Raw genomic sequence first — 8,408 nt, 5'->3', positions numbered from 1 at the left:
CTGTCCTGACAGCTGCCCGCAAGGACCAGTTCTGAGGCTCTGGTGAGAGCCATGAGTTCCCTGGCCGCCACCGGGCTGCAGACCAGAGGGGAGGACGCTGTTGCTGCCACAACCCATGATGACGTCCTGCCCACTTCCCTGACGCCCAGCTCCGGGGTGAGGGCCACGCACCTTCCCTCACGGACGCCTCCGTGACCACGGGCTCGCGTGGCCCCCGGAACCCATCTCCCACGGGTCAGGGGCCTCCCTCCACTCGCGGCTGGGCCGGGCCAGGACCCTGGCATGGGGGGAAGGAGGAAAAGGGTCATCCGCAGCCATTCTAATCAGAGCATGTGTTTTAAGCAATTTCTGGAAAACGTGAAAGGCAGAAAAATTAATGCTGGAATTTTTACTAAAGTCCTAAGTGCATGTCGTTTAGACACCAGGGCAAGGGCAGGCCGACCTCGCGGTTCTCGCTTCCTGCCCCTCACCCCGGGGCAGCGCGAGGCCCCCCCACCTGACCCCCGTGGGGCCGGGTCTCGGAAACCTGTCTCAGGACCACCCACAGGAGCCCCTGTGTCCCTCAGGTCAGACCCACATTACACGCGCACCCCAAGCCCGTCACTGCACGCCCACTCTCTGGAGGAGTTCCGGGCCGCCACGCACCTGGGCTACCTCGGAAGCAGGTGGGCAGCAGCTTCAAAGGGCAACACCCCGCACAGGTGAGTGAGGGGCACCAGGGGCGTCTCAGCGCCCCCGACTCCCTGACGTCCCTCCTTCTCCCTCCCACTCTGTCTCTCTCCCTGTGTGTCTCTCGGTGTCTCCACCTCTGTCTCTGTCTCCGTGTCTCCCTCCCTCCCCCTGCTCCCCCTTGTTCCCATCTTTCTCTGTGAAGCTTTACCAGACCTCTCCTCTTCCTCGGTGTCCATCTGTGACAGCCAACGCGGCCGTGGGGTGAGGCAGTGATCATGTGTCCCCTCGCTACTGGCTCCAGGTTAGAAGGACACCTGGCTGGCCACTGACCCCTAGCGCACCGCCCATACCCTCTGGCCCGTCCGACACGGAGCCAGATGGACCATCCATCATCCATATGAATGAGGTGGACCTTGGCCCGGTGCCCACGGGTCTGGCTTTGTGCTGCCCCCGGGGAGCAGGCCGCCGCTTCCGGCTCCCGCCACGGCTGGTCCTCGTCGTTCTCGGGCTGCCTGGACCTGTTCTGCTTTCCCACAGGCCCTGAGCCAAGGCCGAGCACCTCGGGGGACGTCGGGCACACCACGGCCTGGCCACTGTCGGGCAGCTTCCACTGCTGACGCCCGCGGCCCTCACTCCCGCCTGGGGCAGGTCAGCCACCGCGTCGCCTCCTCCGTGGGAGGCATCAGCCGCGGCCCCTGACCCCAGCACAGCGACTCTGGCCACCCCCTCCCCACAGGCCTCTCTGAAGTCTGAGCTTTGCCGGTGGCCCTGATCACCGCCTATGCCCCCGTCCCCACGAGCATGGCCTGCACCCGTGTGGAGCTGGGGACCCCCACCCTGGCAGGGGCCACCCCTCACAGCCACCACGTTAGAGCACTTTGGGGGCCTCTGGGCTTTCAAGCTGTCCCCTCCGCCCACTGGCTCTACCACCCTGTGGGCCTCCGTTTTCTCGTCTATAAAATGGGATAATGGTATCTACAGCTGGGCTTCTTGGGAGGGCCACGTGAGGGCCAGCCCCTCCTACTCCAGGACACCCTTCACCAGGGTCACAGGTCAGTGCTCCTCAGCACCCAGGCTCGGGGAGGTGGTTCCAACATGGCATCTCCCCCGCAAGGTTCAGAGAAGTGAGACCATGCCCTGAGGCCATGTGGCCAGAGGGCCGAGGCCAGCCTTGAGGTGAGCTGGTCCATCAGGCTCCCAGTGTCCACCCCTCGCCCCTACCCTGATGACTAACTTGTGACCAGACCTCACTCCTCCCGCCACCACAGCCAGGACAGGGCCTTCCCTGAGGGTGCACAACAGACAGTGCAGTCAAAGGGCTGTGGGCTGGGAGAGAGGCCACCATCAGAGGGTTCCTACTATTAACAGGAGGCCACGGGCATCACAGGGGCCCGAGGCATCATGGGGGGCCATGGGCATCCTGGGTGACTGTGAGCATCGTGAGGGGTGTCTGTGGGCATCACGGGGACATGGATGTCATGGGGATGTGGGCTTCATGTGGATGTGGACGTCATGGGGCTGTGGGCATCATGACGGCTGTGGGGATCATGAGGAGGACTGTGGGCATCGTGTGGATGTTGGCATTATGGGGATATGGGCATCCTGGGGGTGCTGTGCGGATCATGGGGGGACATGGGCATCATGACAGGGGTCTGTGGGCATCATGGGTACTGAGGCATCATGGGGATGTGGGCATCATGGAGACATGGACATCATGGGGATGTGGACATCATGAGGGCTGTAGGCATCATGGGGGCCTGTGGTCATCATGGGGGTCTGTGGGCATCATGGGGCATCTGTGGACATCATGGGGCATCTCTGGGCATCCTGGGGGCTGTGGGCATCATGGGGGAACATGGGCATCGTGGGGGAACATGGGCATCAGGGACCAGTGAGGGGGGAGATGTCTGCAGCCTTAGGTGGAGGTCTCATTTTGGGCTGAGTGGGCAGCGCCCAGGAGCCCAGGGAGGCAGGACCAGGACCCTGGTGTTCTCTGAAGCATCCCCACTCCTGCCTGGCCTGTGCCCCCACCTGCATCCATGCCCGGGGAAGCTTTGGGAGTGCTGGGAAGATGTCACTGGACAGGAGACAGTGAAGCCAATAGACATGCCTTCGATTAGGGGTCAAAAACACCAGCATCACCGTGTACGTCTCTTATTCTGCCTTTTCGTCTGGTTATGAAGTACTGTGGGAAGTACACACACAGAACCGTAGGTGACAGATGGAGGAGGAGGCCAGTGGGCTTGCCAAGGGGCCATGTGCCCATTGGAGAAAGCATGCAAGTCAGCAGAGGTAGAAAGAAGACCCCATCCCGCCACCCTGATGAAACCTCGCTGAGCATGTCAGCGTTTCGGATGTCACCGTTCACGTCACCGCAGCAGTATTACCTGCATCTGAAGTTCCTTGTGATTGCCTGTGGCAGATGGGGCTGAGTTTATACCAATACGTTCCCGGCCACGAAGGTCCAGGTATGATCACACGACTACCTCCACCACTGCAAGGGAGAAGTGACCTGGCATCAGGCCAGAGAGCACTGGGTCCCTGAGTGACCAGCAGGGAGCCCCCACCCACATCCAATGTGCATGAGTGAGAAACAAATCCTACCGGGTCCACTCCAAGATGCTGACACCACAGAGCAGCTCGGCCTCAGGACCAAAGTACGGTTTTACTTACCTATTGCTGTCAAACAAAGGGCCCTAAAGCTTAGTGGCTTAAAAACCAGTAATCATTCAGTGTCTCTAATAGTTTCTGTGGTCAAGAATCAGGAGCGAGTCTGCAGCGTGGCTCTGGCTCGGGGTCTCTCGTGAGGCTGTGGTCTCACCCGAAGGCTTGACGGGGCCGGGGACCCACTTCCAGGAGATTCCCTCCCGCGCGGGCAGCTGCTGCCGGCTGATGGCTGGGGGCCTCCGCTCCTGCCCACACCAGGCTCTCCGCAGCGCAGCCTGCGTGTCCTCAGCACGTGGGGGCGGCTCCCCCGGAGCAGGTGGCCCAGGAGGGAAGGGCAGAGCCACGGGCACCTTACATCCCGGAGGGCACCCAGCTCACTCCACCACGGGTCACCAGTCACACAGGCCGCCTGGCTCGCTGGGGGAAGAGACTGCAGAAGGGCGTGACTCGGGATGTGAGGATGGTGGGGCCATCTTGGGGGTGGGCAGCCCCTCCAGGAGGCCTCTGGCCTCTTGCTTTTCCTAGCACTCAGCGCCCCATCCCTCCTTTGTTTTGTCTGTATCAGGGGACCTCTGCTGGGGCAGGGCCCCAGCTTCCCTGTAATAATCTAGGGAATTCTGCTACGTTCTGTGCTGTCAGTAGATAACGTGTGCTTCCAGAAGGGCGCAGCCACTGCACAGCTCTGCCAGCTGGACTCAGAGGTGCCAGCCTGCAGCAGACAGTTCGGCCCTCAGGAATGAGCCCTGGTTTCATCCTGGGGGGCAGTTTGCCCAGCCCCCCTGGAGCAAGGGGGAGCTGGTGAAATGGAAGCAGAATGTATAGATTCATCTGTAAAGCTCCTTAAGGGGAGACAGACAACTGGAAACCAGCCCCCTTTTGCCCCCTACACCTGCTTCTTGCACTGATGGTGGGATCTCCAGCAGCCATCTTGGGCCGTGAGGCTACTTTGAGGATGGAAACTCGACATTACACAAGGCAGAGAAGAAAAATCCCCAATAACACTGTGGAGGAGTCATCCTGGCCTTAGATTTCCTAATTCTAGGCTTGTTTCATGTGAGAGAAAAATCCTGTATTAGTTAAATCTTTGAACTTTCTGTTAGTAGCAACTGAGCTACTTAGCCTCTTCAGAACATTACTAGCATTGGTTTTAGCACATTAAAGTTTTTAAAATTCTTTATAGGTATCAGGTGGGACCTAATTGTTGCTTACTGGTGCATTTTTGGAGAGACATTATAGGCAGAAGGAGCAGCACAAGCAAAGCTTGTGAAGGGGGAGGGGGAGGGAAGCCATTTTCAGGGACACCAAAGTCTCTTCCTGGAGTGAGGCCACCTGCTATCATATTACCGAGAGCATGTCAGCGAGAGCATCAGGTGAGCTCTAAGTTCTCCGCATTCACGCCACAGGGGATCATTGAGGCAGAGCGCCCAGACCAAACCAGTTCCCCCTTTCCATTCTCTCCCCCCTCCCCCTCCCCCTTCCCTCCTCTCTCTCCCTCTCCTCCTCCTCCCCTCTTACATGTCCCTCCCTCCCCGCTCTTTCTCCCTGTCCCCTCTCCCTCTTCCCCTCCTTCCTTCCCCCTCCCTCCCCCCTCCTTCTCCCCTCTCCCTCTTCCCCTCCTTCCTTCCCCTTCCCTCTCCCCTCTCCCTCTTCCCCTCCTTCCTTCCCCTTCCCTCCCCCCTCCCTCTCCCCCTCTCCCCTCCTCTCTCCCTCTCTAACAGTTTTAGCCGAGGGGGATCAAAGGGTCCCTTGCCCAGGACACAGAGAGGAACTCACCATGAGTATGGATCGGGTCACACAGCTCAGAGGAGCTGGGAAACTGACACCCTCCAAAGCAGAGAGCCCAGCCCTGCTGGCGCTCCGTGAAAGGCTATTTCTGTCCTCCCTGCTTTCAGGCGGAGACACCGCATCTAGTCCGATAAATGCCCCTTTGTGCTGGATGGGTTTCCATGACTTGTGAGATGCCCTCAAGGAGAGCCGGCTGCATGCTGTCCTGGGCTCTGCCCAGCAACGGGCCTGCCAGGGCCGGGCCTGCTGCCAGCCTGGACGCCACCAGAGCCAGGGACAGAACACATGGCACTTTGGGAAGCCTACCCAGAGACTGCAGCATGCACAGCATCCATGGGCTGGCCAGACAGTCAGCCCCACGGATAGGCTAGCAGGTCACATGCACGTCCGGGTTCTCGGACCTGCCTTGACTATGTGATGGGGGCCCAGCCGTCGTGTGGCTCAGCCCCTGAGCAGTGCTGGGCCCAGGAGGAGCCCTTGGGGTGGGCCAGCCGCCCCCAGAGCCGACCACCAGGGCATGCCTGCCTCCTACCTGCTTCCTGGGCAGGCTGCTCTGCACCTCTCCTCGGGAAGGAGCCGCTGTGGAATCAAAATGGAATTTCTCAGCTCTGCAGCCCTTCTGATCAGCCTTGGCAGACGGCAAGGGAAGAAGCAGAGGCTCGCCGGCCAGACGGGTCCAAGGAAGCCTGGAAGAAGAGCTATGAGCCCAACATGTTCAGACCGAGAAACACAGACCAGGTGTTCCAAAGGTGGGCAGAGAGCAAAGGGCAACCTGCTCCCGCCTGGCCCCCTGTTCTGCAGTTGTTCTTAGAAAAAGGTCCTCCAGGACCCTGCTTGTCAATGACCAATCTTTTACCAGGAGGCAGGCAGCCTTGCCATCTGTTGGACCGAGTTTGCTCATCAACCAGGAGATGTGAGCGGTGACAGGTTGGTCCTCGGGAACCCAGCTGCATGGAAACCGTGCCGGCCGGTCCTGGGACCGGGACAGACCCTCCGTGGGCCTCCTTCCCTCCCGAACTGATGCAAACTCATTCCTAACACGCCACACTGACAAGCCTCGACTTTCCCGCACAGAGGGACACGTGACAGCATCTGTGTGAGGCCAAGGCAGGTGCTCAGAAGTGAGGCCCTCCCTTTCGGTGCCCCTCGGTCAGATCCATGACTTGACTTAAATCCCCACCTTGGGGCTCAAACTGGGGTGCACAGACCAGCTGCACAGCCTCCCCGGGACTTGGGGGTGGGCCAGAGAGCCAGGTCCCTCAGTGGTTGTGATGCCGACAGAACCAGAATCAGCACAAGGATATCCCTCTGCATGGGGGCCACGTGGTGCTGGGCAGGCTTGGGAGCCTCGGGGCAGGGACAGGGGTGAGGCAGGAGGGATCCATGCCTCCTGGGTCCAAAGCCCCTCCCCACCACAGCTCCTGGAGTATTTGCAGAGGTCTCCCCAAGGAGAGCAAAGCCGTGGTCAGCATTGGGTCTGAGGTGGGACAGAGAAAAGGCCCTGACCATGGCCTCGAGGTAGCTCCCAGCACCCATCTGGGGGTGCTGGGGTGGGCTCAGGAGTCCTGGGTTCAAGTCTCCCTGCTGGGAGCCTCAGTTTCCCCATGGTAGAATGGGTGTTGCACACCAAGGCCCCAGCCCAGGTCCCTTAGCAACTCCTGCTAGTTCCATCCTTGGCCTCCTGGTGGTGGTGTCTCCACTTGGTCATAACCTATGGGATTCTGGTCATAAGCCATGGACCCCAGTGGCAGGAAGCATCCCGGAAGCTGCCCTGAGCCTCAGTGAGCCTCAGTGTGTGTGTGCGGTGGGGGGTGGGGGGTGTCCCCGGGAGGGGCAGGGAGACACCAGGGCATATCCGGAGTCTTCCTGGAGGAGGTGACCCCCAGACTTGGAGAATGAGAAGTCTCTGGCCCTAGGCAGGGCAGGCAGGGAAGGGAGGCTGCGGGCTGGGTGTGCCTGGGCCCCACAGGTCCCTCGGCAACTGTTCTCTGACCCAGTTTACTAAGGAGGAGCGACTGCCTGCCCGGAGGACCTCCTCTCGGCCTGCGGTTGGGCCCTCGGCCCGCCAGCTCCCTGGACTGGCCAGGGTCAGCCGCTGACCTTCAGAAAAGGTGGGAGGAAGCCAGACTAGACCTGCCAGCGATGTCTCTTTGCCAAACCACAGGCCACCTGCCCTGCCAGGACTCCAGACACCCACCGTCACCCACGATCACCTGCGGCACATCAGCTTGATGGCCCGAGTCAGCGGTCGATGTCAGGGCCAGGAAGCTGGAGCCCAGCAGCTCTGTCATTAGTGGTTTGCGGAGCACCGGCTGGACAGAGCCAGCTGGGCTGAGGGATGCCTGCAGGCTGGACAAAGCAGACATGGCTAGGGCATGCCCTGGGCATCACAGGGCGTGGGCTGAGGGTCAGCAGCGCCTGGGGCTTTGTGTCTGGGAGGGAAGGGGCTGACAACATGCACCTAAATAAGCATGGTGCTTTCAGGAGCTGCCCCAGGGCACGGTGAGAGGGGCCGAGGGCCACTGCCAGATGGTCTGTGATCAGGTGAACAGGAAGGAGCCACCCACATGGAGGCCTGATCAGATGGGGTAAATGAGGAGCACAAAGGCCCTCAAGTATAGAGTCCATGGAACAAACAGAAGGGCAGAGGGGAGGCTGAAAGGAGGGGAGGGTGCAGGGGTCTCAGCTGTTTGGGGACCGGGAGCAAGGACTTTTTCAAGAACACTTCAGAGGTGGGGCACCTTGGTGGCTCAGTGGGTTAATCGTCTGCCTTCAGCTCAGGTCCTGGGGTTGAATCCCACTTCGGGCTCCCTGATCAGTGGGAAATCTGCTTCTCCCTCTCCCTCTGCCCGCTCTTCTCATGTTTTCTCTCTCATGTTCTCTCTCTCTCATATAAATAAATAAATATTTTTAAAAAGAGAGAGTGATTTAAGCTCGCCAATGACATCATCTTCGAAATAGGATTGGTGGGGGAGTGATTCAATCTGTTATATGTTTTGTGTTTAAAGAAGAAAATCTATTAATGAAAAACATAACACATTAAAAAAAATAGGATCTAAATCAGCAGTGAGTATCACAAACCCCCCAAATTATGGAACTCTCCAAACAAGATAGATTTTTCCCTTATTCACACCCAAGAAGTCTTGAGGTGGGCAGCCCAGGGAAGGCCTGTGAGCCAAGCACCGGGAACACAGGATCCTTCTGTCTTTAGCTCTGCTGTATGAGACTCCCAGGCCGAAGGTCCCCTCACGGGCCAGTGTGGCTGCTGGAGCTCTGGCCATTAC

Source organism: Mirounga angustirostris, unplaced genomic scaffold (assembly GCF_029215605.1).
Source record: "Mirounga angustirostris isolate CCGP_5_RB_7025 unplaced genomic scaffold, mMirAng1.0.hap1 SCAF_15, whole genome shotgun sequence".
Taxonomy (NCBI): Eukaryota; Metazoa; Chordata; class Mammalia; order Carnivora; family Phocidae; genus Mirounga; species Mirounga angustirostris.
Note: the sequence above shows the minus strand (reverse complement) of the source record.